At 42.0% G+C, this 9,631-nt stretch overlaps 1 long non-coding RNA gene across 1 annotated transcript; it reads right to left on the bottom strand.

The window, feature by feature from the left end:
• Window positions 1-3,596: 3,596 nt before the first annotated feature.
• On the bottom strand, window positions 3,597-5,189 carry LOC142400751 (uncharacterized). Its single transcript, XR_012772965.1, has 4 exons — window positions 5,034-5,189; window positions 4,420-4,585; window positions 4,073-4,258; window positions 3,597-3,986 (listed from the first exon to the last, which is right to left on the bottom strand). It is a non-coding gene; the product is annotated as an uncharacterized LOC142400751 (long non-coding RNA).
• Between the last annotated feature and the right edge of the window lie 4,442 nt (window positions 5,190-9,631).

Genomic DNA, 9,631 nt, shown 5'->3' on the forward strand with positions numbered 1-9,631 from the left:
TTAATTGTAATCATAATTATTCATAAAATAATCCAATTCGTTCATATAGAGCCAATTCAAAAACAATTTCCTAGCTAAGGAAACCAACAGATTGCACTGAAACTTTTTTCTTTTTCGGTCCAATCTCCCGTCCTGAGCGTGCCTGAGGCAACTGTGGAGAGAAACGACTCCCTTTTAACAGGAAGAAACCTCTGGCAGAACCAGAACCAGGAAGGGTGGCCATCCGCCTCGACCAGCTGGGGTTTGAGAAGACAGAAAAGAGGGGACAACAAACACTGTAACACCATTCGAAGGATATCTGTTGGAACAGGGAAACACGAGTTAATGACCACAATAATGTCACATATACATAATGTCATTATGGTGTATGATTATGTTTGTGGCGTTACTGATGCCACTGCGGGTTCGTTTCAGCAATAGACACGGCAGACTTGTTGTACGGTTCAACGCTTTTATTTATCACAAATATCCAGTCATGTGGAGTCTTCCCAGCCTTCTTCCAAGGTCGGTGCTTCCGACTCCACATGTGTTTGGGTCTTCTCCTTCCTCTCCATCAGGTCCAGCACGCTACTGTGTTTTTAAAAGGGAAGAGTGATTAGACAATTGGTAGCTGGTGTACTAATCACTCACCGGATGCTGCTCCCCTGAGCTCCCTCCTGCAGCTGATGCACCACGCCCCCCTCCACAATGGTGTGGGGTTGTTTTTCAGGAGCTGGGCTTGGCCCCGTAGTTCCAGCAAAAATAAATCTGAATGCTTCAGCATACCAAGAAATTTTGGACAATTTCATGCTCACAACTTTGTGGAAACAGTTTGGGGATAGTCCCTTCCAGTTCCAACATGACTGCGCAACAGTGCACAAAGCAAGGTCCAAAAAGACATGGATGAGCCAGTTTGGTGTGGAAGAACTTGACTGGCCTGCACAGAGTCCTGACCTCAACCCGATAGAACACCACTTGGGATGAATTAGAGCAGAGACTGCGAACCAGAAGGCTGTGTGTTCAGCCCACTCTTCTACACCTGCTACACACACGACTGCATCCCCATAAAGTTTGTTGACGACACCACAGTAGTTTGGGCTAATCTCAGTTAAGGAGGATGAGCTGGCATACGGGGACATTGTCAAGTGGCTGTCGAAGTGGTGCAGAGTCAATAAACTACCCCCTAAGGGAGACTGTATTTTCTGATAATTCCAAGAAAGAACCACCTCTTCCAAAATCTGCTCCTAGCCTTCTACCAGTACTCCATTGAAAGCAGGCTGACATATGATCTGTGTGTGGTACAGTAGCTTCCCCTCCTTAGAGAGGAAAGAGCTCTACAAGGTCGTCAGGGCTGCGGAGCAAACAATTGGTCGTCCTCTCCCCACCCTGGAACAAATCTACACCTCCCGCTAAAAGCGCATAAAAGCAAAAGACATTACACAGGACCCATCACACCCAGGTCATTGTCTCTTCTAGTTTTGGCCATCAGGCAGGAGATACAGAGCAATGAAAGCCAAAACAAACCGGTTAAAAAACAGCTTTTATCCAAAATCAATAATGGCACTGAACTCTAAATAGAGCTGTTCCATATTTTTCCATGTCCAAATGTGCAATATGTCCTGAGACACAAAACATTGTATTATTTCTTATGTTCTTTTTACTTATATATCACTTTTTGTATATTTTTGTCTTTATTATTTCTTTTGCCTCCCACCGAGTCAACTATACCTTCAGTTTTGTTAAAATATGACGCTGACAATAAAGATTTCTTATCTTATTCTCTTCATTAGTTTTGGGGTTTTGTAAAACTCAAGAGAAACTCTTCTGTTGGCATGGTTACTCATCATAACAGATGTCATAATGGAAGTCTCAGAAGTACTAAAGGAAATGCCTCAAGGAGCACAGCTTCCAAAAATCACACCTCCACCATATACTGTGGAAAAAGTGGACAATGCCACAGAAAGCAAAAAGCATTTCCTCTCCGAGTTAGGGTTAACCCTTGTGATTATAACGTTTTAAGATGTCATGCTCATTCAACGTCTGTTTGTTAGACGAGCTTTTTGGTTATAACTGCAAAGTCCAACCCCAGCTAAATTATTTTCTCATCCATCACCTCAAAACTTCTTTCTTTCTTTCATGTTGCATGCATGAGCATCTGCTGAGCGACTGGAGAGTGGGTGAGGTTTTTCCTTTTCTGGAAAGGTTTGAGTCAAACAGTGGGAGGCAGAAACCCTGGAGTTGGAGTTTGCAGCAGCATAGTGAGGTTCTATTGTTATGTGAGATAAGTCAGGATGGTTTAGATTGAAGAGTGCAGGATAAAAATGGACACTACTGAGTTGCTATTTGGAAGGAAAAACTGCAAGAGATCATGTTACTGTTTAAAGCACCAAATGCAGAAAGAAAATCAACAAAGGGGATAAAACCATAGAAAATATAGTTAAATGTAAGGAAAGTAATTCTGATTCTGACACTAAAAGAGAGTTTTCTGACTCATTGATTGCTGATGGTCAGAATTTTGATGGTTACTGTTGGTAATGGTTAGCCAGTCAGACTAGGATCTCCAAAAATACCAGGGTAAAGTGGGTGCTACAAGGGTCAGCAAGTGTCTTGGGAGAAACACTGCAATGTATGGATTGTCTGTGGATGGCAGGGGATCAATTTGCTGCATAGTTGCAGAGGAATGCTGAGAAGTTATGACAGGTGCTACCACTCTACAATGACAAGCTGGTCACTAGGGATGGGAATTGATAAGATTTTTACGATTCCAATTCCATTTTCGATTCTGCTCATCGGTTCCCTTATTGATTCTCATTTGGAGAAAAAGGACAACAAACCGGTCGATTAGCATCAATTTTGTTCCGTTTAGAAGTAACATGAGTCATGACCTTACAAACCCAACAACGGTGAGGTCCACATTGGTCTATCATGGCCTGGGTAATTTAACTCTTCCCTGCTCTGGTGAAAGGAGAAGCTGGAGGTAGACGTGAACTGGGGGTAGTACCACCAGCCTCCAAGAGAGTCTGGCTGCAGACCTGCACTGTCAGGACCCACAGACCTGCACTGTCAGGACCCTGTTGCAGACCGTCACCTGCACTGTGAGGACCGGAAGTGCACTGTGAGGACCGGAAGTTGATTCGAAGCCTTTCAAAATAAAAGCGTGTGTATCGGAAGCACGTATTTTTAAACTATTTTAAACGCTATATTTTTCAAGAGGTCCTCACAAATGAATTAATTAGTTAACAGTATTCCCGGTCTATTGTTTTTATTTGTATTGTAAACTTTTGTTTGGTCACTGCACACATTTTCTCTTAGGCTCATATTCATAAGCCAACATCTCACAAGATGCCATAGGCCTATACTGTACATTTTATTGTATACTATAGAGTAAGTCACTGCTATTTCATTATCATTTCATTTTGACTTTATCGCACTGCTCTTTATATATATATATATGTATTTGTTTCAATTAGTTTTTCTGTTGTATTATTCTGTATTTTTATCCTTAACCACCATAAATTTCATGTTTGGTTCTATGTCTATGCCAATTATGTTCTTGTGCTGCTGGAACACCTTAGTACCACTAAATAGTACCCTAACTCTTGATATCTACAGTATAATCTTAGTCAAATTATTAAGGGATCAATGAGAAAACATAAAAAGCACACCAAGTCACAACATGATCAAATGTTCTGTAGTGTTTATTCAGTCAAACATTCACAATATGACAAAAAATCTTTGTTTTTGTCGACTACCTGTTCACAAAATATCAACATGTCGTTAATATTGTGAAATATCATTTTGAAAGGCTCCAGGATCGCTTCTCTTTCATCCTCGTCCAGTTCTTCGTTCCACAACCTCCCATACTGTAGAGCAGCCTCTGCCTGTTCCTCTTCCCCCATGCCCAGAACGTCAGGCAGGTCCACTCGGGCAGACAACAGTGGTTTGTTGGCCTCAGCCCACTCTGCTGCATGTCTGCAATTTTGAAGAATGCGATCTTCAACCGAGTCCTATGGAAAAGACAGAAAGAAAGATGTCTGTCCTATAGCTGCCACACCAACAGTATCTGACCAATAGATACTGTGCAAAAGCTTACGCCTTCCACTGGTGTGTCCACATCAGCAAGTCTGGCTCTCTTGGAGACCTCTGCCTGCTGCTCTTCTTCCTGAGTACTCAACTATTAATATGAATACATGCATTATACATACTTTATACTCTTACCTGAATTTGTAGTCCAGTTTTCTCTGTCCAGTTGCCAGGATTTAGTGACTGGGATAGGTTTCTAAAAGACAGAAAGTGAGGTGTCAGATGTTCTTCACTGCAACCTACATTCCCTTCATTTTCCTTTTACCCTTTTACAAACCAAACCACAACCTGCCAGAAGTTAGAAGCGTTGGCTAATACTTATGAGTACAAACAAACAGACAAATACATTATGCTTACCTTTAAATAAAATGCCACCTTTTGTATGTGCCTCTAAGTGGCTCTGCAGCTTGGACAATTTTGTTGGTTTAAATTGTAGGCACAGAGGGCAGTGAAACAGTTTGCAACATGACGTGCAGCGTTCGATTTTTGGCGTAGTGCCGGCGGTTGTTATTGAAATATGCATCTGTAAGACACAAATAATGTCGTAATAAGTAAAACTAAATTATATATATATATATATATATAAATGGCGCATTTAAGTGAGCACTATCGATACGATAACAACGCTAAAGACTAGCCAAAAGTAAATAAACCTGATTCTTTAAAATTAATATAACTTTACAGTATATAGTTATTGAAATATGCATCTGTAAGAGACAAATAATGTCGTAATAAGTCAAACAAAATTATACAAGTCAGCACTATCGATACGAAAAATGGCACATTTAAGTGAGCACTATCGATAGGATAACAACGCTGAAGACTAGCCAAAAGTTTAAAAAAAACCCTGATTCTTTAAAATTAATATAACTTTAGAGTATATAGTGTGCAACGTAACGTTCCAGTGAATAAAGACTGTTTCTGTTTCTTCGTATGAAAGAAAGAGTAGTTTTCACTCGACTTTTACTCACCTCGTCGTCTCCACAGTTCAAATGGGGAACGAAAAATACGTGCTCCTCACTTGTCGCTTCGGGTCCTCACAGTGCAGGTGACGTCACAGTGCATGTCTGCAACTAAGGGTCCTGACAGTGCAGGTCATGGGTCCTGACAGTGCAGGTCTGCAGCCAGACCCCTCTCCCAGCCTCTGGCTCTGAGCCAGTCAGGCTCTGTCTCTCATGATTTCATCTAAATGTAATGCCTGAGAAGGCATTCATTTAAAGCTGCAGTCTGCAACTCTTTTTCAGGCATAATGCCTGGAACTGTCCGGGGATTCTGAAAGTAGTACATTCAATACCCCAATACAAAAAAAAATAAGTTCTCTAGGTCCCCTATATGTCCCGCTAGGTCCCTCCAAAGCCAGTAGGTTTGTTTACAAAATTGCAGACCGGACCTTTATTATTTCTTTTGCCAGGTAACCAATCAGGTTACGAGCTAGGCTCTGCTGCCTGTCAATCATCGATTGTGCACGCGCGATACAAGGTAGGCTCGTCCCCACGCTTATTTATCTAGACTATTGAACTTCATTACGGGCTTGTCTACTTACTGTGTCTTCCATGATCGCAAATGACAGGTGAGTTGATGAATGAGGAGTCGTGTACGCGCATCTACATGCACGAGTTCTCATGTGTTTTGATGGGGCGGGACAGGAAGTTGAATAACTTTTTATTTTTTCGGTTAAAAAATAAACATTTCTTGCATTTTGCGACTACGGAGGTCACTGTTTTCAACTTCAAGCGTTCTGATAGATCATGTAAACTCTTAAAATGCCAAAAAATAGGACTTTATGTATGATAACAACAAATCCTGCAGACTGCAGCTTTAACCTTAACCGTTACTAACAGCAGGTTTTACAATGAGGCAAATGGCGCTAACATGATAGGCAGTGTTTGTTAGTTAGTTAGTTAGTTACCTACAGTGTTAGCCGAGGACATGCTAACGTTGCTAACGTTGCTAACGTTGCTGGGATCAGATTCACCGACGTTAAAGTGATACTCCGGAGTAGATTCAACCTGGGGTCATTTGAACCGTGATATCCAGCCAAGTAGCCCACCCGCAGTTTTTTCGATATTGGCTGAACATCAGCTGAGTTACTGAGTTATTCCGAATAGCTTCGTACAAGGGTTAATGGACCCTGGCAGTATCTCCAAAATTACCACACTAAAATCACATGCCATGACACCAAACTTCTACAGTAGTACAAATATGGTCTGTACTCACCAAACGATGAATTTGGAAGTTTGAAAATAGTCCAGGAGTTTATTATTATCAACACAAGCCTGATAGCTTCTCTGCAGCTAAAGCTGCGTCGACGTCACTTCAGAGAGCTGGGAGCTTCAAAGTAAGATGAGGGTTGATCTACTACTGTAGACAACAAAGTATATGCTATATTCTACATGTTTTTTTTATGAATTTTTATGTTGTAGAGTTGTGAAGTTATTTTATCAATGGAGAAACTGAGCAGCCTTGCTTTGTTAGTTCAGAGAGATCAACTGGACAGAAGCTGTCTAAATACAAATCAGGTTCTAAAGATACTTCTAAAGCTGCTGTACTTGATGATACATCACTGATAATAGTGGGAAGGACTCCATCAATCTTCTCTCTGATAGAAACAATTTTACTGATGAAGAAGCTCATGAAATCATCACTGCTGAGAGTTAAAGGAATAACTGGCTCAGCAGAGCTCGGACTCTTAAGCCCTATTCGGACGGGACTAGTTTAATGGGGGGACCTGGGGTAAAGTAATAATAACCGGGAAATCTAGTCCCGTCCGAACGCGCCATGTCAGTAAAGATAGCGGAGTATGTCGGTAAACTTTGCCGAGAATTCTACCTCCTGTGAAACGGCCCGGAGTATCTACCATAGGTAATACTAATCCCGTGCGAATGCGACCTTCGGTAATAAGTACGGAATATGTCGTCACATCCTTTTAAAGAGAGAAACAAGTAGGTGTGTCTGTTTGCAAACATGGAGGTTCTGGATGAAGCGCTGCTTGCAAGCACGCATGTAGGTCTACCGATGATGGCGCATTCCAAACCCATACGTCGAAAAATGAAGAGGCGCAAGAGATCAACCACCAGAGGCATGAAGCTTCTACTTGTTTTAAGTAATGTAGCCTATGTGCCTAGTAACTATTATGACGGTCCTGATGATGGACAATATAACCGGCTATTTCCCAAAGGATAATAATAACCTTTTCTATTTTTTTTCATTTTTTTTACTTCAGCTGAAGCTTTATGCCCTGCCTCTCCGACGGCTGCTGTAATTCCCAGAGACACTTGTTTCTGGGACACAACAGTGCAGCATTTCAATGATGATGGCTGGTACCTGAATTTCAGGATGCCTAGAAATTCATTTCAACAACTCTGTGCTCACCTGTCCCCCATCATCCAGCCTCACATCACTACAATGAAAAGGCCTGTTCCCCTAGATAAAAGAGTTGGTCTCACACTGTACAAGTTGGCAAGCAATGTGGAATTCCATGATGTGGCCAACTTATTTGGAGTAGGTACTAGCACAGCGTGTGATATATTTTGGGAGGTGTGCAAGGCACTGTGCAAAATTAAAAAAAAAATACATCACCAGGCCAAGAAATGAGGGAGAAATGCAGGCCATCATTGATGGCTTTGAAAGAAAGTCAGGGTTCCCTATGTGTGGAGGCGCCCTAGATGGCACACACATACCCGTGATTGCACCATCCGCCTACCGCACAGACTACCATAACCGCAAGGGTTGGTATTGTGTGGTCCTCCAAGGCCTTGTGGACTCTGACTACAAGTTGCTGGACTATGATGTTGGCTGGCCAGGCAAATGCCACGACTCATTTGTATTTGAATCGTCCCACCTCTACAACAAGCTGGAAAATGGCACATTTTTCCCCAATGTGAAGAGAGTGGTGAATGATGTTGAGATCCCTGTGGTAATTGTGGCCGACTCTGCTTATAGCCTGTCCGGCACCGTGATGAAACCCTACCCAGAGGGCACAGCAACAGGATCTCAGCGGTGCTTCAATGAGCATCTGAGTCGGGCACGCATACATGTCGAACATGCATTTGGTCGTCTGAAGGGGAGATGGAGGTGTATAATGAAGAGGAATGACTCCAAAACCAGCAACCTCAAGTACATAGTCACAGCATGCATTGTCCTACACAACTTCTGTGAGAGTCACAACCTACTTAACCCACCACCATACACAGAAATGCTTCAACAGCCACAAGGACAACCCAATCCCAGGAACATCGGAAACAATGGAGGAGACATCCGGCGGGTGTTAGAAACCTTTATCAACCAGCTGGCATAAAGTAATGATACAAATACAAAAACATCCAACCCAATAGGGCTCTCACACAGAAATTGTCTGTCATTGTTTGTTGAATAACAAAAAATATAGCTTATTTTACTGGTCTTCTGTAAGTGGTAAACAATGTGATACAATAGAAAATTACACTTAAGTTTAGTTGTGCAATCCTTTTTTTAAACTATACTTTACATTCAGGTAAACAAACAAAAAAGTCTTCTGCGTTTGTATAGAATAATTTTGGAGCAGAATGCTTTACATTCAAGAAAAAAAACAACAACAACTTTTCCTTCAGTTTGGCTTTTCAATGTGTTGTGTTAAGAAGAATACTGTAACCAAAAATGTATCACTGAAATGAAATAAAACAACAAATGTACACCAAGTACTCTTATGTGTAGTTACATGTCACTTTTCCAACACTACAAACATTTAGCAAAGTGCAGGTACGTCATAACATGGAACATGCTTGTTACTAATATTTTAAGGGGGGAATGTGGGATCACGTAAGGCAGAGGGGCCCTGAAGATGCTCAAGGTAGCTAGGAAAGGGGGGACCATATAATTGCGCACTTTGACTGGCAGGCATTGGCCGATACTGCATCATCTGCATCATGAACTCGCGCATCTCCCTTGCACGGTGCTCGTCAGCCTCCAACCGCCTCATTTCAAATTCCAGCCGACGCCTTTCCATGTCCATCCGGTTCCTTTCCACCTCTTTCTCCCATTCCAGTCTTTCCTTTTCCAAACGCAAGTGCTCTGAATCTGCTGATGAGTCATGGCTGAGGATGCGGTCCAGACCCTTCTCCACCGCCTCCATGACTTGAGTCTTTTTACCCTTCCGTTTACGAGTGTCTGTGAAAAAGGAATGAAATACACAGAAATGTTACACATCATTCATATCCGAAGTTTAAAAGGACAGTGAATCTACATTACATTTCACCTGCATGATATTCACAGATATGTCACAGACTGCCAGGTTAATGTCACGGCACAATACCCTGATGACTATTTCCAAACATTGTGCTTGCTGTTTCTCTGTGTGACTGTGTGCATTTCTGGGATGGTTGGGAGTGGGATATCAGCTACTATAAACATACTTACTATGGATGGATTGTGGTGATGGATCAGCAGCTGCACCTGAAGTACCGGAACCATCGTTTGGATCTGTTGTCTGCTCAAGGGTGTTGTCCTGACTGTTGGGTGCTGTGGGCATGAATACATTTTAGTACATTTTTGTACTAGCTCTGGTGTGAGTGTGTGTAATGTATGTGTTTGG

This window comes from Odontesthes bonariensis, chromosome 2 (genome assembly GCF_027942865.1).
Source record: "Odontesthes bonariensis isolate fOdoBon6 chromosome 2, fOdoBon6.hap1, whole genome shotgun sequence".
Taxonomy (NCBI): domain Eukaryota; kingdom Metazoa; phylum Chordata; class Actinopteri; order Atheriniformes; family Atherinopsidae; genus Odontesthes; species Odontesthes bonariensis.